General features: G+C 26.6%; 1 long non-coding RNA gene across 1 annotated transcript in view; it reads right to left on the bottom strand.

Annotated features, from left to right (window-relative positions):
- Window positions 1–15,859: 15,859 nt before the first annotated feature.
- Window positions 15,860–26,153, bottom strand: part of LOC122269152 (uncharacterized) — a 39,428-nt gene continuing 29,134 nt past the window's right edge. The window contains exons 3-4 of the long non-coding RNA XR_006225004.2: window positions 24,671–24,755; window positions 15,860–16,307 (exon numbers count right to left, since the gene is read on the bottom strand). This is a non-coding gene — a long non-coding RNA (uncharacterized lncRNA). The remainder of the gene's footprint in view (window positions 16,308–24,670; window positions 24,756–26,153) is intronic.

Genomic DNA, 26,153 nt, shown 5'->3' with positions numbered 1-26,153 from the left:
ATGTTACTGTCACCACTATTGTACTTTTGTTTTTTATTTTGTTTAGACACTGTGTGAATTAAAACTCGAATTGAAGTAATTTTTTTTCTTTCCCCCCCCCCCGAAAAAAACGTCAGTAAAAATTATTAATTGTATTAAGTGTTACTAACATAGCCTTTTAAAGAAAAATAATTGTTTGTTTTTAATTATCAAGGTAATAATAATCGTATTCAACTAAAAGAACACTGGATAAAGTAAAACTTTAAAAAAAAAGTTTCATTTCATAAACGATTCCTAATCCAGGAAACCAAGATGTTGAAGCTATTCAGTTTCTAATGCACAGCCATTGCGTACTTACATTCAAAAACAAGTCAAATATGTGTCTCATAACTCAGAGCTTTCCGAACAAACAAGTCAGTTTAAGGCCAAAGCGTTGCAGCCCCAAACCTCCACCTGTTTTGCAGGCTGAGTTCGACCCTTTTGTATCGTTTCTCGTAAATTCCGATTTAGCCGGTTAAAAGTTGACACAAGTAATGGTCCTCAGAGTTCGGGTCCTTTTCTAAGTTACCTAATAGATAACATTGAGCGACAGAGTGCTGAATAAAAGCATCTATGGCAAAAAGCCCCGGTCTGTGGTTCTTATTGTTGTTCCGTTTTGTATTGTTAGCTTGGACTTACCATAACGCGTGTCTGATTTAAATGTGGGGGATTTGGTTTGAATTAAAAATATTTAATTATAGATCTTTTATTATCAAATGTTGCCATTGATAGTAGTTCAATGAAATTATGAGTAATTTTAATTCGTGATGAATTCGGCATGATGATTATTCAATAGTTTTCTCATTGAGAGTAACTCTAATATAAGTCTTTAAAAATATAAAATTCGGGATATCGAGTCAAAATATCGATGTAAAAAGAACATATTGAATTATAGATAAACTTCTAGTCATTTATAGTCATTTTACTGTTAAATTAAAGAGAAGATGTTTCGGAAAACTTGGTAGGATTAATGGGAAAAATTGAATTGAGATCTGTTTCTAGTAACTTTGCGTCATTTATTATATTTAATGTCATTATTATAATTTTTTTAATGGTTTAGAAAAATTCATGCGATAAATAAAATAGATTTAATTAATGATCAATTTATAGTAATTTTTTTTTAATGATAGAGATTTCATTTTTTTCATATAATGATTCAGGAATGAATTATTTAAATAAATTTCTGGTCAATCTCTGTAATAGTTTCGAAAATTCTTTTTTCTTTTTGTCTTTGTGTTTAAATCTTTTGACATCTTAATGACTCTATATTTTAAGTTTATATACTTATCATTTCATAAATTTCATTTAAATTAGTTGAAAAAACAATTAAAAATTTTGTAATGACATATTTTCAATTTTTCTTTGATTGATTTATGGTTAGAGAGCCGCATACTGATAACTCTAGGATTGCGTTTGGGTCTTCGAACCACAGGCTGTGAACCTCTAAAATAAAAAAAAAAGTAGTCAAATGATCTTAATAAAAATTATGATAATTTTTATTTATTTTAAAAAAAGTCCAAATTACTGTATCTCCCATACGAAAACAACACTTTCTAATACGCAACTATGCAACACCATCAGTGTAAAGATTTAAAAAAAAATTAAAATTATATTTTTTGAACCATTTTAAAGTGAAGTAATTTCGTTTAAGTTTCGGAATGGATAGTTTGAATTACTTTATTTTTAAAAAAATATGGCACACGATAAGGAAAAAAATAAAAACTTCTTTTCTATCCCAAAGTTATGTATAAGCGAAGACACGCTAATATAATAGATTCTCGATTATCCGCTTATCAATTTTTCGACCCACTTGATCATCCGGCATTTCATCATGTTTGTCTATATTCGGTTGATAATAATTGTTTCATTAAATTATTTTTTTAGCAACTTGCTATACAGTAAAGATAGCTCGTAAACCATTAAAATTCAAACAGTGAAAAAAAGTCTATCCTTTCGATTTGTACTCTCCTATTTGTAAGAGGTGAAAAGTTGATGCGTTGGTCATCAGGTGTTAGGTTTTGGTAGGAGGATAAAAAGGGGATAGCTGAAGAATGAGAATTCTTAAATGTTGCCATCTTAATATCGTTTAGCTTAAATACTGCTAGCTACTTAGTTATTGTTTACAATCTCCCATATAAAATCAACACTTTCTAATACGCAACTATGCAACACCATCAATGTAAATATTTCAATAAATTAAAGTAATATTTTTTGAACCATTTTTAAGTGAAGTAATTTTGTTTAAGTTCTGGTATAGTTAGATTGAATTATTTTGTTGTTGAAAAATATGGCACACGATAAGAAGGAAAAGAAAAACCTCTTTTCTATCGCAAAACTATAAGCGAAGACACGCTAATATACGAAGACACGATTCTCGATTATTCGCCTATCGATTTTATGATCCACTTGATCACCCGGTATTTCATCCGGTCTGTTTATATTCGGTTGATACTAATAGCTTCATTAAATTATAATTTTTTTTTGTTATAGTTTATTAAAGATAGCTCAGCTCAAAAACCATTAAAATTCAGACTCTTTCTCTCCTTTTTCTTATTTTTTTATTTTTAAAAAATTTTTTTTTACGCTGAATTGATTGAGATCAAATTGGAGAGTTAAGATGAATTATTTAGAATTAATATTGGTTTTATATACCAAAAACCAGTGTTGCTTCTATATATTTGACTTTTTACCCATTTACACCTTTATTGTTATTCTGAGCTGGGTAGTATGGTTCCTCTTTACCCTCCCCTTCCTTCTACACTCTCTCCATCAAAACCCGATGTGTTATTTACTAAAAAGTGGGTACTCTGGGTAGAACCATTTTTGTTGTTGTCAGGTTTAAACCCTATCTTCACAGTACTATTATGCTGTTATCACAATAAGATTTTTAAATAATGAAAATCTAGATCGCCTATCATCGCTCCTTTCTTAAAGTGTCTCGCTACATTGTTAATATAGCTTGATAATCGATTGTCTCTATATATTGTCTAAGATTCATTTAACAAACATACTTTTCGTTTCCTAGACTCTATAGGCCCTATACACTATGATTATTCACAAGTTTAGAGCTCAAAAAAAGAAGTTGAACCGTGAATAAGTTTTGGAGCAATAATCAAATTCAGACATTTCCTTAAGTATAAAAATTAATTAGTGTAGATGATATTTTGGGAAATGAAATTTGAAAGAGAAATTTATTTTATTTAGCAATATTTTTTAATGAATTCTAATTTAGATCAATACAGTCCGGAATAAGAGGCTTAAATAGTTATTTTAAATCATTTGTAATATTTTTTTGGTGCGGTTACAATATTCGAATATCCGAAAATAATTAGAGACAAGCAATAATAGTTTTTAACAAATGTTTACAAATTTATATTGTTTAATTTTATAAGGACCAAAAAGCTCCAAACTTTAGTTATTTATTATTGTTATTTTCTTCTTAAATTTTAGATGAAGTTCGAATTGTGGAAAAAAATGGGACGATTAGTTGCCGAGAAAAGGAAGCTAAAAATATGATTTCTTCAGAAATTTTACTACTCAAAACTAATTTGACTGATTTAGTTCAGAATATGGACTTTATTATCCCAAAAAAAAAGTATGATTCTAGATTATATGAGAATTTGTGTACATGAATATTCAAAAATTTTATCATTACTATAGAAAATTTTTGTCTGATTTTTCATTATGCATGCAGCAATTTCTTGTAGTTTGTTTCTATTATTGCGTTTAATTTAGGACCTTATTTTGTCCAATTAACTTTTTGAAATAATTATAACTGCAAAAATTATAATTAATTTCTTAAATTTTTAAGTAAATTGGATACACACTGACGGAATTTTGACTTTTCGTAAAATATTAAAGAGAACATTACGAAACTTAATATTATTTTTACATACGAATTTTACATCCCTATTTACGCACGTTTAGTTTGGCAAAATTCATCTCCTTATTAATTAATTGATTTGAATGTAGCCTAAAATATGAAGATTAATGATTAAATGGTTAATTAAAAAAATATAGATAACGTTGTCAAATGTTATGGGTTCCATTAGTTCACTGAGAGAACTACTTTTTTTCTTCTAAATAATTAGTATTGACTTGAGTTTCTATTATATTTGTGCATACCATGTAAATTTCAAAATCAGGAGCAACAAAGTAACTTTCGCTTGATAAACATATTTGTTTTCACCGTATTTGAATTCGGGACCCTTAAAACTGGGGACACACACTCAAAGGAGAGTCACAGTTTTGAAAATATGGCCCTAATAGTTTTGTCACGAATGTAGTCGAAAGTTTGATAATAATGTAAATAATTTGTATTTTTATTTTTCTTAACTTTTTTAAAAAATTTTTTTAATTTTTTCTTTTGCGTATTTCACTATTTAGCTGGAACTCAATACGAAAATAATAAGCGAGATCTTTTGTAATATGAATTATGATAATAATAATCATAATTCATATAATGCATACTATATTATAGATTTTACACGCGAGGATCTGACCGATTACACCTCACCAATACCAGTTATTTGATCGATTATATCAGGATTATCCTTTTTAAAATTCTAGGACAAATATCTACATTTAAAAAGGATTTGCCCCAGAAAGTCTACAGTAAGGACCATCTTTTGTTTGCAGTATTCTTTCACAAAAAGAGCTTAATTTTGAACACTATTTGTATAAAAATAAATCTATTGAAACTAATAGAGAAAATACTATTAGCGTCATAAATTGTCGCCTACAATAATCCTTCTTGGTTCAAGCACTTTGAATACTATATTAGATATTACGATTTGCGATGCTAATTATGATTAGGAAAAAACAAAATTTTAAAATCATGATTAGTAAGAATTTATTAACACTTTTACTCGCTTTGGAGCCACGTTGGTACACCCTGAATTGTTGGATAAAATGGCAACAGTTTTGATAAATGACTCTTATTACCTGCTCGATGCCTTTTTATCCTACTGATTGAGATGTACCATGTGGCATCGAAACTCATTTAGGTTTTAAAGAACTTGTTCGCGATTTAAAACGCTGTTTATTATAATGTCTAAAAAAAAGTTTAAGAAAAAGAGAAAATATTTCCTTATTATTTACAGGAGCTTGAAATCGAACAATATTTCTATAAAAATAAATCTATAGAAACTGATAGAAAAAAGACCATTAGTGTCAATAAATTGTCGCCTATATAATCCTTCTTGGCCACGTGGTACACCCATAATTGTTGGATAAAATGGCAGGAGTCTTGATAAATGACTCTATTTTGACCATCCGTGCTATTTTACCCTACTGATGAAGATGTAACATGTGACGCCGAAACGCATCTAGTTCTATAAGAACTTCACTTCATGTTCATGACTTAAAAAGGATGTTTATTATCATAATATCTGAAAAAAAAGTTTAAGAAAAAGGAAAATTTTTTTCCTCATAATTATAAAACTCATTTATCGACACATAATTTAATGTTAATTTTTTTTTATAATTTAATATGAAAATGGTCAGAATTTCTTTAAATTGTTAGGCATACAAATTTTTATGATACTCTAAGCTTTGTAATGTTTAGCAACAAAATTTAAAATTTTAACGAAACCAACCGAATAGTTTCAGAATAATGAAATTTTCAAGAATTGTGCACTGTAAAGACTGGGGTGTACTATTTAGCCGAACTTGATAAAGGTCGAACAAGGCAAACAATTCTGTCAGGAAACAATTCCGTCCAAACAATTCTGTCTTTGCCTTTTCTAGTTAATACCTAATTGAGCTATCATATATATTTTAAAAGATCTAAATAAATCTAAGATTTTTTTTAAAGTGGGAAAAATTTAAGTTAAGCTCACACGCATTCACATCATGCGTTAAATACTTTCGCTTATGAATACATAAATGTTGGCGAGCTTTGGATAATTTTTATTTATTTTAATATTTTGTTTTATATTTAAATGTAAGCTGACCAGAGTTTGTTGTTGTTTTTAATGCATTTACTGAAACAAAAATTCGCCTTTAAATATGCATGTAGGTTTTCAGTTGTGTTATGAGATATCAATATTTGATTTTTTAAATCTCTAAGCTCTATGAAATAATTACATAATGTATAATTTTTATCTGCTTTGTTTCTGCTAAGCCTAGTTCGAATTTATGATATTCTCTCTGTACCAAACACATGCTTGATTTACAGACTAATTTTATTACAAGAATTTGTCTATACAGGGATTCTAAATTAACGATTATGATTTTTACTGTATATTACATAGTAAAATTAACTTAATTGGCTCTTATGTATATCTTATCTTACTGTAATTAAGGATATATGTGTTACTGAACGCCAAAAATGGTGGTAGTTACTTTACACCAAGTAGTGCAACAAATATTCTGAGTGGTTCACTACTCCAGGAACTGTTTTTGGCTCTATATCAATTTGGAGTAAAGTAGTTGCCACCATTTTTAGTGTTAAGATTCACAAAATTTTTTTTTTTGCAATTTACTTTGAAATTTTTTTCTTCGCTTATGCATTACTGAGACAAACAGTACAGCAAGTAAGGCTATAAATAAGTAGTTAATGAAATTAATTTTTCGATACATTAAAATGTTTGCATTTGATAATAGCTACAATGATGGTTAGGCTTAAAAAACATGTTGAGTTAGAGAAAATAGAAAGAATGAAATGCATGTCACGTTTCAAACACATTTTTACCCGTTATTAATCCTCTCAGTGTTTGTCTTTGCTTATTTATTCAGCTGTTTTCTATGAAGAACCTTTTGCAAAATGTTTCGCTTTTCTATCTTTTAGGAGAGCGATGCAATAATGGATTAGGAATTTAGGGGACATAATATGTCAAAGTTTAGGGATAAAAATATTAACATTTATGGAATTTTTTAGTAACGTAATTTAAAATTTTTTTAAAATAAAATTATACTGTTTATTAATTTTATATATGTATTATTTTCCTTTAACGAAAGTGTTTTTAATTTATAAAATATTCTGTTTTTCAAGCATTTAATTTTTTATATATTTAATAATTTCATTTTATTCATTTATTTACTTTTAAAATCGTGTTTATGTTTTGCAATTTTCATAAAACGTAATAAAATGTAATCAAACCGTAATGTAATTAAAATATAATCAAAATGTTATTCATAAAATGATATTGCGTCCCAAATTAATTTTTATTTTGAAAGAAAAAATATTTTCTTTTGGATGGTGCAAATAGTTAGCAAAATTAATAAAATCAATTAAAACCATTTTGCATTAAAAATAATATAACCACTGAAACAGTTTTTTCATCGTTAAAAACTGCTTTCGAATATCATAAAACAATCGTTCAATGCAAACTTTTCACGTTTAAATAGTAGAAATAGTTCACATTTACAGTTTGTTTAATTTTTTGTACTATATAAGTTCTGAACCATTTAACTTTGTTTAAACTATGTTCCCTATTTATTGCAATCAAACGCAGCTGAATTTTTGGATGCAAACTGTTTCAATGTGAATTACATTTTTACGTATGATGTATAAAATTATAAGAAGATTAATTAAGAGGAGATCTGCTTAAAACTCTACACTGGTAGCGTAATCCTATTGTATAAATTTTTTTTATAGAGTTTGGAACAAAATTTAAAGTATTAATATATCTTTACTGATTAAAGAAAGTTATTCTGTTTTATATGTTTCAAAACCTTCAGGCAGAATGAGAGATAATTTTTAGTTAACTAATTTAAAAAAAAAAAGAAGAGTTAAATCAAAATAAAGTTATTATCATTTCCTCAAAACGCATTTTATCATGTGATATGAGATGTTGTGCAGTTAAGAATTTAGTTGGGGGCTCAGCTTAATAGTAACCATAACTTGGTTTTAATTTCCAAACTATTAGTTGAAAAGTGCTGATTTTTCAAGTAACTAATCAACAAGTTTTAAATTAGTAATTTGCATTTTAAAATTAGTAACAGAATTTCAAACTTATTCTTGTTGAACTTCACTCTCTTTTACTGAATTACTCCAGCATCTGAAGTATGCGGGTATTTATCATTTCAAAAATGAGAATTTCTAAAGTTAACGGCAAGGGCAGCATTAGGGTGATTCTCACGAGACATAACAATTCACTGTCCCTTGCACCAAGATCTAATACTATAATACTAAAAAAACTTTTTTTCAAAAAAATTAATAAATAGCATTGCTGATGGCCTTTTAAAATGACTTTGCACTAGCATTGACTGTTTTGTATAGTTAAAAAATTTAATTGAATATCAAAATGCCCTTTTCCTGGCATGTCTCAAACAATGTTACCAATAATAACTAGCTTCAAAACTTCCTATAAATTTTTCAATATCTAATTTTTTTTTATCTCAACAGGTGTAAGTATCTCTAGAATACAAAAACTTCGTTTAAATAAATTTTTTCTGTCAATAATTTGTTTGTCCCAAGAAAATCTGTCATTTTCCTGGCTACTTTTATTTAGTGGTTTATAACCGAAATAGATCGAGCCAGTAATCAATATCTTATGTCAATAGATTGTTTAGATATCCTCCTATATGAATATGTCTTGCTGCATGAATAAAAAACCAATTTTTCGGGTCAAAATCTATTTCAAAAATTTTTTCAAGGGGAGTAGGTTTTTGTGTTGTCGTTTTCCTGGCTTCTTGAAATCATTAATAATAAAAACTACATAGATTTATCAGAGTTATTTTAAGAAATCCTGTTTTTTTTTTGTAGAATATAAACGTCTTTGGCAAAAATATTAAATTAAAATAAAGTTATATGCTATGAAATGGCGAATTTGTCATTAAATGGCTGTCATTTTCCTGGTTTATGAATGCCAGGACATTGAAGTGTTACCAGAAATTGTTTTAAACTGCTAATACTGTAAGGAGGGAAAGCAAATATTAACCCAATACCAAGTTAATGTATGATTGTAATATGCTTGGATGTAATCAAAGTTTTTTATTTATTTAATGATTAATTATTCTAAAAAATTTTATTCTGTATATATCAGCAACAAAATTTTTTTTATTCCTTTTACAGTGGACAAAAATAATTAATTTAAGCAATTTATGGTCCATCTAACATAAAGGCTTAAGTTAAGTTACTCACTATTAACTTAAAATGACTGTTTTTTAAACTTCTAATATGTCATTTTCCTGGTATTCAAGATTTGGTGAATTACTATTTTATTTTTTTTCTCGAACAAATATCAATAAACTACACTGCTGTATGTAAAATATTAATAAGTGTAGTTAAAGAAGTATACAAAAAAATTAGATTATTTTGAAGACTTTAAATTTGAAGAAATTTTTTGGTCCGACTTGTCATGTTTCGTGAGAATCACCCATTTAAAGAGCATATTGATCCAAAATAATTATGAATTTAAAACTTATGTAAATAAGTATTCTGCCTGCTTTATCAGTACTATTGCCGGTTGCCAGTCTCGGATGTTTCATGCAGCTTATTCCATACAGATGAATTTAGCGTCAGTATTCTCAACCGATTTACTCCTGTTTAGCTCAGCCACTTCTCTATGTTATCTAACCATTTAGTAGTAAGTATTGCGATTATTAAAAATTAAACGACTGAAAAGTTTTACAGTAGGATTAATTTTGTTATAGTAGAACAATTTCTAGCATCGATAACAATGTTTATTTACATACATTGTCAGCTAATATACGTAATAATATACTAATAACATACTAGATGACGCAAATGATATAGCATAGTATAACACCGAGCAATATTTTGTTTTTTCTGCAATATATCAATTTTTTTATTTAATATTTTGATTTTTTAATAATATACCGATTTTTTAATAATACCTTGATGTTGTAACAATACATTGATTATTCATAATTATATTGATTTTGTAATATTATATTGAATTTTTAGAAATAATAATTTTTTTAAGGAATATATTGATTTGTTTTAATAATCTACTTGGAGGCTTTGCCCCCTGCTCGCTGGTGCTCGCCAACCCTCGGAACTGCTTTTGCAGTTCATTTCGGATTGCTTTGCAATCCGATGCTCGCTTTACTCGCTCATTGGATACGTTCTTAACGTCTAGCTTTTGTATACTTTTTTGAACACTGAAGTTCCGAAAACTTTTCACTGTAGAAAATTCTAAACCTGTGCATTTCAATATTAATTTGAAATTGCAAACAGTTCACATATTTTTCTTAATCACACTATTCTAAATTTCAGTTGTTGAGAAAAGTAACTGTTGTAAGTTTTGTTTTAAAGTCTTTCCCACCAGAGGGCTAAAACCATGTGTTGTAAAACAATATGAAATAGTACTGAACGCCGGATGTAAAGCATCGGCTTCGATGAAGATAATTTTGTGAGAAATTTTTTGATAATTCGATGAGAATTCACCCGATTAGACATATGATTCTCACTACGTGCTCTTGCGCGCCGAAGCCTATCGATTAAAACGTATTAGCATTTTATATAATATAGATTAGCCATATGATGCTCACTACGTGCTCTTGCTCGCCGAAGCCTATCAATTAAAAATGAAAACTGCTGCCAACGTGAGAAAAGAAATATCATCGGTTTTCTTGATATATACGTACGTATTAGCGTTTTATATGATAAGATAGATAGATTTATTTTTCAAGAATGCATCGCTTTTTAAGGAATATATTGATTTCTCAATTCTATATTCATTTTACCATGATATTATGATTTTTGCAATAATCTACGGATTTTTCAACAATATATTTATTTTTTAATCATATTATGATTAAACAATGATATTAGAAGGTTTAACAATGTGTTGAATGCTAATAACAATATGTAACGATGTATTGCTATGATTTCTATTCTTGCGTATGTAATTTGCACTGGTTGTAGGAAATCTGAGGGACTTTGTTGCTATGTTATATTTTTAGTAGAATATCAACACAATTTGTACCAATAGTGAAAACATATGATATTATTTTAGTATAGAAATATTAACTATAATTTATAACTATTTGTGAATTTAATAGTGAAGTCATTGTTACCATGCTTTGCATACTCTTAAAAGCTCTTAGTTTGATGGATTTTTTGTAAACATATAATACTTATCTAATTATCATAGAAATGTTCATGAAAATTATTTAAAACTAATAACTACCTCTTTCTCGGAAAACTAGAAAAATATATTAGAATTTGTGAAATGATTTATCCGCTTAGCTATAAGAATGAAACAATGAATAAAATGTATTGAAACATATGACATGACTTATCATTATAGCTATAACAATTTAAAAATGAACAAATATATGGAATATATTTCCATAGTCATTGCTACATCTGTGTGATAATTTAACAGCGGTAACTTTTATGTACTTTTTAAACCTATCTAATTATTATATCTGGCCGCGTTCTAAATTACTTAAAGTTAGTAACTGCCTCCGCTTAAAAAAATAATAAAATATATTGAAATATAGAATACGATTTATAGAATACGAACTTAACTATAGGTTTAAAAGAATGAATAAATGTATCTGACGTATTTCAAAAGCTTGATTACATGCGTTATAACAAGATTGTGATTACTTAAGAGCTTTAAGTTTGAGGAATTTTAATAAACATATTATATTTTTTCATCAAGGCAGGAAACTGTCCTTGCTTTAGAAAGGTTCTGGGTTCAAATCCCGGGCAAGACATGAATGTTCTTTCCTTCGCTGTACTATCTGCCCTCACTGTGGGAGCGACGTTGGCCTACCTAATATGGTGCCCCTGAAAGAGAGGCCAACAAAATTGCCCTCTATATGCCTGAATTGACGGATGTTAACACTGTGGACATTGGGGAAAAAAATCTTTTTTCCAAAACTAATAAAATTCAATTAAAGTCATGACACAATTCAGTAGCCTGTATGCCTGATTTTAACAATCAAGGAATGGATAACTACATACAATGTGCTATCATAGCTATTTTACGCATGTGTTATTAGTTGGTCATAATTAGAAACAGTTTCATGTTTGTATATTTATTTTCAATATAAAATATTTTTAACTTTTTTATTAATATTCATTAAAAATTAGTAATATTAGTAACCACTTTCAAAATAAACGATATCAAAATGCATAATATGATTCATCAAACCAACTGTAAAAATAAAACTATGAATAAATACGTAGAATGTGTTTCCGTAGCAGTTGTTAACACGTGTTATTACATCATTGTGGTTACTTAACAGCTTTATGTTAGAGGTAACTTTAGTGACGAACTAAATGCGTCAAATGAATACTTTTAACTGATTTACACGCTTTTTACGACTGAAGATTTGTTAGAGCCTTAAAAATATTGACGAAAACTTCGCTCATGACAAGCTTCATGAGTTAAAGAAAAATGCTTCCCTTTCACTTTCATGAACTCTGGAACCCTTTTTTTTAAAGAGCTGAAAGAGAAGTTTTATTGAAAACATAAAAAATAATAACCCTTTCACTGGATAGTTTTATTGTTTGATGTGTATTGAATATGAGATTTATGGAAAGGTAATGTTTATGGGAGATATATTATCTGCTGTTAAACAAAATCGTATAAGAGGTACATTAAAACTGACACTTAGTTGTAGTTTAAAAGTGTGTATTGACTATTTGTTCGTAATCATATACATTTGACATTCATAAAAAATTATTTGTATTTTTACAATGAAATAAACGATGTTTGTTTAGAATGTCTAAATAATTGAACTTAAAAATGGGCAGTAAATTTTAAAATTCTCAGAAAAAATACTAAAATGTACAATACATGACACGCAGCTATATAAACAATTTTTATATAAGTTGTCTGTGTCTAACGCACCTTACCATTAAAATAGTTTGTAAACAAATAACTAAGCTGACAGAATGGGAAGGATAAAATATAGTTTTGTGAGCAAAATTGTATGTAGCGGTTTATTCTAAATTTTGTGGGAAAATTTTACTAAAAATTAAAAAAAAATTAATATCGCAGATTTGAAGTAATTTATCAGAGTGGTGACGCTTTGTTTGGTGTACCATCTATTATAAAAAGTTATATTACAGATACGTGTTAGCTATTATTATAATGTTTAGAAAACTTTCGCATTTTGACCTTTGACAAAACGTACTAATATTTGCAGACCATTGTTTCAGACTATCGATATTCTATCTATATTTTTTAAACTATCTGTGCGGAATACGAAGAAAAACACAGTAAAAAAATCTCAAAAAAATGATATTCAGATGATTGGCTGTAGCTTTATCCTTAGTTGATTTTTATTTGTGTTCTAAACGTATCGTTATTAAGAGTATAACATCACTCTTATATTTACATAAAATCATTTCGAAAAATTCTAAATCATATGCTAAGAATACAATTATTTTGTAGAAACATGATAAAATGTAAAAGAAAAATTAAAAAAAAATCAGGAAAAAATCAATTTTGCAGATCTAATTTTTAAAATAATCTTTTTGTTTCAAAATTATAATTTTCAACTCTTTTTATTCGAGAATTTTATATCATTAGAAATTGTGCTTAATTATACAGTACAAGGCTTTAAATTAATTTCCGAATAAATATATCTGCCTAAAATGAAATTTTAGTGTAAAATTTTAAAGCTTTTGTGTTTTAGTAGCAATAAGTACTGTAATTACCAATTTAATACTTAGTTATCATGCTCATCAAATATTTAAAATGGGTTTAAATTGAGAATTCATTCAGTTTTTATATCTTCCGTATGGAATTCTGAATTTGAAACAAGAAAATATTTTTATTTTACATTTATAAAAAGTAAGTAGTGAACCATAATAGGATTTAATGATTGAACATTGAACTGTAATAAAGTTACCTTGAACCATAAAAGTGGGTATATTTATTTTAACCTCAATAAGACGTTAAACTGAAATAAAGTATAATGCATTCAAATTTCAGGTTGCTTATTTTACAGGATTATGTGGTTCAACTTAAAACCATATTCAGGTTGCAGCAAACTTGTCAGGTATTATTGTACAACAATTTCTAAAATTTCAGAAAGTGTACATTTAAAATTTGATTGGTTAAAACTCAAGTTAGCATTTTAATTTGAGAACAACTTTTTTCCACAGAAAATAACATTTGTAAACTTGAATTATTTTATTTTTTAAAGTTTAATACCAACGAGACTAACTTGCTGATTTAAAATTAATTTAGAGGTAATAATTTGTATTATATTTAACCTCGTTAAGGATCTCCTTGAAACGGAAAAACCATTTTACTTCTTCTTTTTATAGAGTTTTATGTGTCCGTAATTTGTTTACTAATTTAACAACAAATTAATATTTTTAATAACACTAAGAATGCTATCAGAATCTACTGCCGGTCAAAACTACCAGTATATGATAAAATTTACCATTTACGCTTTTCTGGTTCTATGGGAACACCAAAAAGCTTGATAACTTTTATCGAAGTATTTTGGCAATGATTTTCGTAAAATTATCGAAGTATTTTGGTAATGATTTTTGTAAAATTAATCATAAAATATGATATTATAATATGTGATAAAATTTGGAAAATGCGGTGAAATTCGATACTTTTATTATGATACTGCATGGTATAGAGCATACCATAAAAACCATTTATTTGTTCAAATTTTCTTTTTAGTTTTGTATTTTTCACTAAATATTTGGTAAAAATGATAATTATTTTAAAAACCAGAATTTTCGTTAAACCGTTACAAATGAGTAGAAAACTTACCAAATGAATGGTCTAAATACCTTCGATTTTGGTTGTATTAACCATAATTATGTTTTTCTTTTAATTAGACATTTTTTCTCCGCGTATTTTTTATGATTATGAAACCTTTGATACATTATGATACTTTGAAATCGTGTGGAAAACTGATGTAAAAGGTACATATTTTAGGTTTCTTTTAAGGAATTTTTGCATCATAAAGGAAAAAAAAAAGTAAAACATATCGTTAATTCTTCAGACTATGTAATAAACAATCTTTCTCAATTTATCAAGATACTAAAATTAACAAAAGAAAATCTGTATTTAAATAGTAGAAATTTTCTATAATTAAAAAATTGTGACTTAAAATTTTAGCTTAATTAAGAAAAAAGTCAAAGCACTATCTAATTCAATATATTGAAAAAAAATTAGATTTAAATAAACAAGTACTTCATACTTGTTTATAGACAAAAAGTATTCTTGTAAGTAGCGGTCCTGCAGCAGCTGTTCACATGCTGCTATAGAACCATTATATTTAATCAAAATAATAAAATAATAGTATTATGAAATCTTTAACAGTATTTATTCTGTGCATACATAGCGAAAAAGTTAAAACTTAAAACTTGGTTTTATGATTTCAAAAAATAATAACTCTATTTTTCAAAATAATTTCACTCTTTTGTATTTTAAAAAATTGATTCCGTTTTTGAAAGTAATACTTATTCACATAATTCTTTGAAAAAATTAATATTTAATCATAAAATTGAAAACTTAAAACTTATCTCGAAATTTTCTGAATAAACTAATCAAAAACGTTATATTTAAGAAATTTTATTTGGAACAGTGGTATCTTTACGACTTTTAGAAAGTATTTTTGTTCCAACTTGACAAGTTCTTGAAGAAAAAACTAGAAAAGGTAATTATTATAATATTAAGATGATAATTGTCTCTACTTTTTCAATTTCTGCGAAATAATTTTGGTAATATAAACATAATGTTCGCAATTTCGTTTCTAAAAAAAAAGGATTGAGAAGTCAATTAGTTCGAAAAAATGACAATTGTCCCTCAATACTCATTTAAAGAGCTTATTAGGGGGCAAAAATTACTTCCAAAAAATTTTAATTAGTTCATGATTTCCAAGCTCTTGTGCAAACTATAAAGTTTTAGTGTGCGTAAATCTATAATTATAAACATAATTTCAGAAAAATATATAAGTTTATTTTACGTTAAGTAAGATTAATTACAATAATTCGTCAATACTTACTAACAATGGAAAACATTATCAATACCTGAAAAGAAATCAACAAATATCTTATCAAAATATAAACACTGTGCATTTAAGTTATCTAAGTTTTCAAAAAATGTCTTGAAATCTTGGATATCTTCGAATTCCTGAGCTTCCGTGCACTGCAATTAAGATATCATTAGAACGAATTTCGTTCAGCCAATCGCAGGACTCGTAAAAGATGAACACATAAATATCAGTCTATGTATAATGATCGATCAATTGTCAAGATGCTCTTCTTTATCTTTTTGACTTCACATTCTTTGAATCTTGTCTTAAGGGCGTGGTATGCACATGACCATTAAGGAATTCTTGTTTATTTCAGATTTTTCTTTTCATTGAAAATTACCTACAGCCACCTAAAATGAAAACATAATTAATAATTTTTACGGAAATTATTATTAGATGTTTCAAAGTATAAGTGCTAATTTTTAAAATTTTAAAGGTACAAATAAAGCTTGATTATTGTTTTTTTCATTATTTTCGTTTTCAAAAATTGCGTCTATTTCCAATGTTTTTGTAATTTCTATATAGCTTTACAGCTGTATAAAACTGTATAGGTTTTGTAAATACGAAATTTTAAATTGTCATTGAATGAAAAGAATTTAAGTTAAGAAAATTATAGGTAAACAAGTGAAAATGAAAAATAACTATTATTAATTATTTTTTAAGAACTTCCAATGTTTTTAGTATTTCTATACAGCTTTACAACTATATAAAATTGTATAGGATTTGTAAATACGAAATATTATATTGTCATTGAATGAAAATAATTTCTGTTAAGAAAATTATAGGTAACCAACTGACTATTAACAGTTAAATAACTGTTAATAGCTATTTTATATTTATATTATATATTTATATTTTATTATATTTTTATTATATATTTATATTATATGTATATATTTATTTTATATTGAAGAAGATTTAGTTATATTTTTAAGAAAATGATTATTGAAAGTTTTTAATTGTAAGTAATATATTTCATAATTTTATTGATGCAAATTTATTAAACCTCTCAATTAAACGCTTGAAATACTTTTTTTAAAGAATGTTTACTTTTAAAGCTTTAATAATTTCATTGTTCTCTTAAAAGTTAATTTTACTATTATATAATAACTGTACAAAATTTAATAAATATAAAATTTTTAATGGTCATTATTGTTATTGAAAAATTTTTTGATGGAAAAAATTTTAACTAACTTAAGGAAGATAAATTTTAATTATTTGAAGAAAAACGCAGAAAATATCGCGTTTATGTTATTTTCATATATAATAAACGTCTTTAATTAATAGGATGTGTTGATAATTGCCTATGGAAAAAGGTATAAAAAATAGAAGGATTCATTCATTTGATATTTTAATGAAGAAAATTGAAAATTTATTGATATTCCTCTGACAGCAAAATATCAAACTCAAATTTTTGCTTGTACAGCAGATATTTTTTGTTCAAATATTTTTTCTTGATGAATGTGATAGAAAAAAAACGAAAACATTTTAAAAAACTTTATCAGGAAAATTTTTTTTTATAAGAACTCACTTATTAGTTAAAAATAAAATTTACTTTTTCCTTATATTTTTATAAGAATTTTTCTCTTAAATTAGTTACACTACTGTGCATCGAATTGCATTTTATAAAAACCATATTTTGTACTCGTTGTTTAAATTTTTATAAGAAACTGCATCAATTGCACTTTCATGTACATTAATTAGATTAAATTTCATCAAATCAATGTCTATACACTTTGTAAACACTGTTCATATTTTATTAATATTGCTTATGCTTATATTATGATAGCATACATAATCATAAGCCTCATAATTGTGAAAATTGCTGTCATATTTTTTATACATTGGTCACATCTTATTAAAATTATTAATGCTGCAATTACATGCAAATTTGTACTCATAATAATTATAATAATTAAACCAGATAACAATGCTATGCGTAATAATAAAAACTGTGCAAATTTGTAATGATTGTATAATAATCGCAACAATGAAATTATTTAATGCATACATTATATTCATTACTTATTTTTTTTAAAGAATGCTATTAGACCTATAAAAATTGTCTGAAATTTTCTAATTAAAATTTTTTAAGTTTGTGATAAGGGATTATTTTAAAAAGTAGATTCACACATATCCGTCGTTTTTAATTTTGTCATAACTGTGTCCATGAGTTCTGGTACATACACCAACTTATTTCCTGAAACATATAAATATTTTTATTTTTCTTAAAGAATGCGCCTTATTGCAAACATAAAGAACATATTAATCGAAGAAAAATTTAATGTGGTGTTTATCAACTGATTTATAGTACTATTTTTTCATTGTGGACCTTTCGTATTTGGGATGATTTATATCAAATATTTTACAACTGCAAGGTATTGATTCTTGTTATGAATAGTACCGGAAACCTTATATTAGCTATCGGCAGCACGAATGTAAATTTATTGAGTGAATTTATGAATCGATAAAAAAATGTTTTATTAAAACAGTTTTCGAAATTTTACTTTTGAAGCAACGCAGACAATCGACAGCACTCATTTTCTAAAACAATCGGTAATCTTTCTTTTTTTGTGACTTATATAGTAAGTGCATGCTAAGAATATAGCGTATGATTTTACCGAATTTGTGATTTGCGACTGCGTTATTGTGCACCATTATCATCAGTCATGTGCACGCATAATGCAAAAATACCTCCTAAAATATACTAGTTAATTGAAGTGCTGCTAAAACTAAAGTGCACACGGCAAATAATTCCGGACCAAATTCCGGTACAAAATACCGTCATTTTGTGTGCATCATGCATAAAATCCATTATACCATAAAATCAATTTTTTTTCGTAAAATATTATTCCGTAGATTTAACAATATTATTTATATAACTAGAATTATTCAGCGATTTTACGGTAATTATTAATGTAAAAAATACGATATATCAGATTATTTTGTTCCATAACATGTTTTGGAAAAAATAGACTTCACGGTAAAAGGTATTCCCGCACCCTGAGAGCCAGTACTTTTCCCGGTGATTTGATTCAGAATATTTTACAGTACAATAATTTGTGTAAAAACTAGATTTACCTAACGCAAAAACATGTTAAATATAGATATGTACTATACATAATCGTTCGCTTAATAAAAATATTTTTTTAACAAAAATATTTATTTAACAAAAATATTCTGTTTATTTAAATATTTGCTAAATATAAATATTTGTTAAATATAAATATAAAATTACTGAACATAAATGTTAAATATTTGTTGGAAATAAAAATATTAGAAAATATTTATAAGTATAGAAAATATTTATATTCATTAAATACAAATATTTTCTATACATAAATATTTAGTAAATATAAATATTTACTAAATATAAATATTTGCTAAAACGTTTTGATATTAGTTTATTATAAAATTTAATACTTCAACAAATTTTCTGAATGAAAACACTTTCTCAGTATTTGGAATACTTCCTTATTTTAATTATTTTTTTATTTTTTTAACAGCTTACGTAGAAAATCATTCAATTTATACAAAATTTTTTATTAAGTCATTTAGAGAAAATCAAGACTCCCAGCGTTCGAAAGCTTTTGATGTTTGGTTAACTTGCATTCTGATATATATGCCCTAGCATATTGACCATAGCGGTAATGAAGGATCATGATGGGTAACAGTTCACATAATAGTCCAGATAATTGAAAACAGTTTTTTGTCCATGTTACTCCCTTGTACAATTTCAAAAAGACATGATAACTTCTTTCAATGTTTGATATAGAAGTTTTTTTTGTACTGCTTAAAGGCGTCTTATCATCTATATAAATTAAAGCTATGATTTCCATTCTTAAAATTACCAATGTTGCCAACAAAAAAAAAAAAAAAAAAAAAAAAAACGGAAACAAGTTAATATTGATAAAAATCAGAGTGTACAGAGTTTTTGAGTTTTCGTAAAGGCTTTTGTTCAAAACATTTAAAGATACCGTTATATGCTTTTTAAAATGTATTTATAGTATATATACAAATACATTTTATACAATAAGCTCTTATATTATATTTGGCTCAATGTTAAAACAAAGAGATTTCATACAGCATTTAGCATTAACAGTCTACGCTTTAGCTTCTACACAAATCTTATTTTTTACACTTAATTGATTGTCAGAAATTTTCATTAGGTTACATATAACTGTTACTCAATGCAAAATTCTTCTAATATCGTGAAAGCAACTGTAATTGGGTATTAAAGTGAACATTATCCCTGTTCAATTTAAACCATTGTTTCGTGCAGTTAAAGTTTAAAAAGTAGGATAAAATGGTGCAAATGTGAGCCATTTAGCGGTTGAATGATATGATGGTTCACCATGCTTAAAAATTTCTAGAAATATACACTATTGCTTATCAATAATACTTGATTATTTTTATTGAAATAATTAAGCCAATGCTATTTGCAATTTTATTTCAAATGCAGTCAGATTGTTCACTTTCGATCCTTGAGCTCTGGTGACTCAGGGGATAAAGCGTTCATCTTCCATTAAGGTGAGCCGGGTTCAAATACCAGCAATGGCTGGTCGATACTATTTCCGCGCCGAAACACACCAACCACACTGACATAAAATATTCCCACTGGTAGAGGAATTATGGATTAAGATGCCTTTGCCATTAATCTAATTTTTGGTGGTTTTCGATATTTTTCTCTCCATGTAACGCAAATGCAGGTTAGTTCGTTAAAAAAAAAAAGACCTCCACAAAGGCAAATTTCTCCTAATACTTGATCCAGGAGTTCCCCTGTCTTCAGAATTGGGTTCAAAATTACAAGGTTACGGGGCTGAACATTGGTAGTCTTAAATCCAAAATTGCGTCAGCTGTTCAAAAAAAAAAAAAAAAAAAAAAAAAAAAAAAAAAAAAAAAAAAAAAAAAAAANTAAAAAAAAAAAAAAAAAGAGAAAAAAAAAAGAAAACGACAGTTATAAAGTATAAAATATAAAATTTTGATTCCTATGTTGCCAGTAATGCTCCTATTTATTATGATTACAAGGTCGGGTGAAAATGAAGAAAAATTAACATTATTTTACAGTCATGTATAGAAAAACTAACGTATAGAATGAGCTTTCACAAATTTTGAATGGGTCTTCTGAGATGCAAATTGTACTTAGTGGCTCTTTTCCCATTGATTTAAAATATAATTCAAAAGATATAAAATAATATTAAAAAAATTTAATGTGTCATTTACTAAAAATAGGCACCATTTAGTAAAACATACTTTGACTCTACTTCCAATGCTTGTTCTTGCCACCATTTAAAAATCTTGAGTAAACTGTTAAACGTTTCTGTGCACTTTGACTCATAATGTCACCCAGTTTGGTTGCAGCCTAAATACGGTATTAAATTAAAGCACGTTATGTCGCAATTTCCTAAGCTAATTATTCAGAAATCTAAACTAATTATTTTTAAACTTGAACTACGTTTCTATGACTCAACCTTTAGTGAATCATAGTTCAATTTAACCACTTATTTAGGTTGCAGGAACTTAATATATTGTAGTTTAAAGTACTAATGTCCTCGTTCAGCGTGTAACTAATTTTTTTTGATAAAGCAATAATAGAAAATTTTAGATATAAATTTAATTTATTAAAATTCAAAAAGCTTCAGAAAAGGATATTTTAAGGTAATTTTTATAATTCAAATTTTTATCGAACTAATCCATTGTTTTAGTTTATAATTATTTTAATGGAGAAAGATCCGTTTATTAATATCAAAGTATTTTAATGAACAATTTAAGAGGGCGATAATAAATTAAGATGTGTAATAATCAAGTTAGGTAATAACAAACTAATGTTTAATAAACGTTTTTAAATGCCGTTTTCAAATTTAAAAATATAAGAAGAACATTTTTGTTAACACTAATAAATTATTTATAAACAGCAAAGTTATAAACAAGAATTATTAAATGATTGATCGAGCAAAGCGTTAATAGCTGAGCTACAAAGTAATGTCAAAGTGTTAATGTAACGGTGTTCCCAGTATTTATATAAAATATTTAAGTATTTAACTTTTCTTGTTTTGATGTACTGTATTTAAAACAAAATTTAGAAGATTATATTTAAAAGAAAAAATGTCTTTCCTTTGAATATTTTCATGAAGTTGGACTTCAAAATCAATCTTTGTTTGGCACAATATAAGTCAGTCAAAATTTCAAAATATTATTTTTTTCAGGCTACGGAAAATCTGTAAACTTTAGATAAGGAGTATTTTTTTAAGACTAAAAGGAAAATTCATTGTGTTAACAAACTTAAATTAAATTGTCCAAGACATTACATTTTATCTAAAATGTTTAATAAAAAAATTAGAGCAAACTCTTTAATTTTCGTGATATAATGCAATGCACTGAAATTGCAGTGTTTAGTTTTAATAAAAAATTTCGAAAAGAATAAACAGTAATGGTTATAAAACTGTAATTTTTATATTTGGTCAATAAGAGAAGTTATTGCCAAAAAAAAAAAAAAAAAAANAAAAAAAAAAAAAGAGTGGCATAAATTCTGTGTATAAGCAAATCATGAAAAGCGTTCTTAACAGAATTTAACAGTCACTTGTGAATTAAATACGTTCTTAACGTATTTAATTCACGATTGAAAATAATAACTAAAAACTGGTAAGAATTTTGCTGTGTAGTTTTTAGAAAAATTCATGTATTATATCTATTGTGTTTTAAACAGCATGTCCAATTACCATTTTAGTATATAAAAATTTTCTTCTAAGTGAGAAAAAAAATTAATAAGTTAATAAAACAAACGTGGTCAGTTCCTGTTTTTTATATAATAAGTCATATCTCATTAAGTTTAGAAAAATATTTACTTCAGAACACAGAAAAGCATAGTGCATAATACAAACGAAATTTATACTAGAATTGAATAAAATAAGCTTGGCGTATGTCTAAAATAGAACTTTGTTTTTTTTAGAAATATTTTAAATTCATAATTCAAAATTTTTTCCTATTAAAGCATCTTGCATAACTTTTAATCAAACTATGCATATTTCAGAAATTCATTTATTTTTTAAATATCTCTATAAGGCAACGGTCATAATCCTTTTGATGAGAAAATAAATTTTTATGGAATTTTTTATCGAATTTTTTTTATACTTTTAAATGCATGCTCATTATAGTGAAAATAATCGATACTCTTTTTATTTTTAACACGAATTCTTAGCCAGCTACATTTTTTAGACTCTTTTAAAAGAAGTTGATGTTCTTCGCTAATAACGAAATCTTACAGAACGAAGTACATTGTTGCTAACATTGTTTTCTTTTTTAAATTTGACATCTGAACAGAAATATTACTTTGTATGTATCAAGTGAATGAGGAAGCAATATCAAATGAAGATTACCGGAGAGAAAACACACCCACGTGATTTATTTCTGGAGTTGAAATTTAAAGTGCAAGAAAAATTAGTCGTGTTTTAGTGTGGCTTTTTATAAGCTTTTATATGAAACATAAATGGTGAAATGAGTATTGGCTAATCTATAATGCTGCTAATACTTCTCGAGTTGGAATTAGAAAATTTAGGTATAATGAAAAAATGTTGCTAGAAACTGAAGTCTGAAGTCTTGAGTCTGAAGTAAAACCCGTGAAGAAAGGGGAAAAAAAACTCAGAGGATTCTTTGAGACGTGGGGCTCTAGGAGTAAAGAAAACAAGCACCCAAAAGGCATAATAATCCAAGATTTTCGTTATATTAATCCAAGATTTTTATTTTATTTTATAAATTTTTTTAGACTTTAATTAAATTCTTCTCTAGATGAAAGTATATATTTAATTTACAGGATTAAATGAGGCACAATCCTCTACGACGGTTTATAAAAATCGCTTAAAACTGTTCTATGCTCTTTTTAATTTAAATATTTTACACCAGAACAGAATACTCATGGTAAAACTAAAAACAAAAAATCCCATAGGAATATTATTTATTTGAAATGTTTGAAATATTAGTGTATGAAATGCATTCGGTTGAGTGAAAATATTTTGCACATTTCGCTTCTCGCTTTGAATATTCTCATATACTTTTTGAGCCGAAAATATTTTCAATTGATATTTAAAATTAATTTATGCTAAAAAAGTCTCAAGAAGAAAAAATTCAATATAATTTAATTAGAAAATGAAGAGTCAATATTTAGAAAATAAATATGTAAATCAAACAAAGAAATTTGTTGAAAATCGGGCAAAATTAAGTCTATTAAATAATGAAATAATGTTTGATTAAAGTCAATAATTGCCATTAAAGTGTTGACATACTTTGTTTTTATATATTTAACATAACTCTTAATACACTGTTTAGTTCATTTTTATAAGTTCGTGTTTGCATTTTATTTTAGAATATTCTAATTTGAAAGAAAAAAAATAGAGATATGCTTGAAAATTAAATAGCACATTAAAAATAACGCATTTTGCTATATACCCGAAAAATTAATTCTGAAAGCAACTAAAATCATTGAATGAATTTTTAATGTGCGCATTCATTATAAAATCGGTGGTGTGAGTTTTATGTGCAAATAAAATGCTTAATGGGTCTGATGCGGACGAATAACGACCAGGCAGTATACATCAAATTCTATACTGTAAATGGAAGATTTCAAGCAATTGTACTTCAGAATAAATGTTCTTTTTTTAGCTATCCAATCAGGAACGCATTCCTGACATTGGATTATAAGTTTGTGAAAAATACTTACATTTCTGTAGGTAGCAGATAGCTTAAATGTTGTTTTCGTTTGCTTATGCAGCTGTAACTTCTGTAAGCCACTAAGCAACTGACATCTAGAAATAGAATTGGTAAGTAAGACTTTATTTTTTCGAAGTATTTTTTTAATAAAATGACATCAATTTAATTTAAGTATGTCTTATAAACTAAAAGCAAGAACAAATGTAATATGCAAAATACATTTAGTATTTTATTCCATCATAAAAATAAGTTAATTATTAATTTTGTTTAAAAAAAATTTATTAATACCGTCATGTGGGGCTACTTTATGCATCGGGGGTACTTTGTGCAAATTCGAATTTGGTTCTTTTCAAGTGCTGCTACTCAGTATTATGTTTTTTTTGTTTACGTTACAAATGTGTGGAATTAAGTCTCCTCTATTGATACAAACATTTTTTCGAATTTTAAAACAATCTCAGAGTGTGTTTTGTTTATCCAATGTCAACTACTTTCCGAGAACGTCGAAAACTGTGCGTGGAAACTTTAGCTGTGAAGACGTTGATAAAACAATTGTCGTAAGTGCAAAATTTTTTAATTATATATTAATAAACAATTATGTCATGTTAGCGTTAAAAAAATGTGAAAATTAATAACAAATAAACGGAAAATGAAAAAAAAAAATGCACTGTGGGGCTACTTTGTGCAAAATTTCATTCGTTTTTTTTTTCGACAGAAAAATTGTCAGATGTTATAAAAAAATATCTTGAACGAGAAACTACCGTGATTACACTTTAGAAAAGCTGCAACAATGTTTGCAAGCAGTTGCTGGTGGTATGTCGATTGCAGAAGCTTCTCGGAAATACAAAATCCACAGAAATACTATCTTTAATAAAATTCACAAGAAACACGTGAAACGTGCTGGAAAACTATTATTTTTCTTCTACAAAGATTTTTCTAATGAATTAATCAAACGATTTAACAAATAAAAATATATTTTATAGGACATCAGATGATTTTGATAGAAACTGAAGAGCAAGTTCTGTCATGTTCATTCAATCATGTTATGTTCAAATTTATCAATATTAAAAATGTTAATGAATATGTAATAATTATTATTTTTGAAATTTCATCCATTTCAATCTTCAAAAATGTAAATGGTTTCCTTTTGTTTAAGCTTCAAATGTCTTGAAATAAACATTCTTTTTAAGAAAAAATTCTTTATAAAAAATGTTTTTTTAATGCTGAAAATTATTTTCAAACTAATATCTTTACATATCTTGATGTTTTTGTTATTAAAAATGTCAACAATTAACTTTTTTAACAATTTTATATCAATAATTTACTAAAAACATGATTATTGAACTGAATTCCTATCGCTGCACAAAGTAGCCTCATTTGGGGGCTACTTTGCGCAAGGTATGTTTTGACTTATTATTTGTAAATATTACATACAAATAATGCCAATATTGATCAAATTCACTCGTCTGAGTTCAGTTATGAATATAATATCGATA

Source organism: Parasteatoda tepidariorum, chromosome 8 (genome assembly GCF_043381705.1).
Source record: "Parasteatoda tepidariorum isolate YZ-2023 chromosome 8, CAS_Ptep_4.0, whole genome shotgun sequence".
NCBI lineage: Eukaryota > Metazoa > Arthropoda > Arachnida > Araneae > Theridiidae > Parasteatoda > Parasteatoda tepidariorum.
The sequence above is the reverse complement of the archived record's forward strand: the minus strand, read 5'-3'. Positions and strand labels throughout refer to the sequence as shown.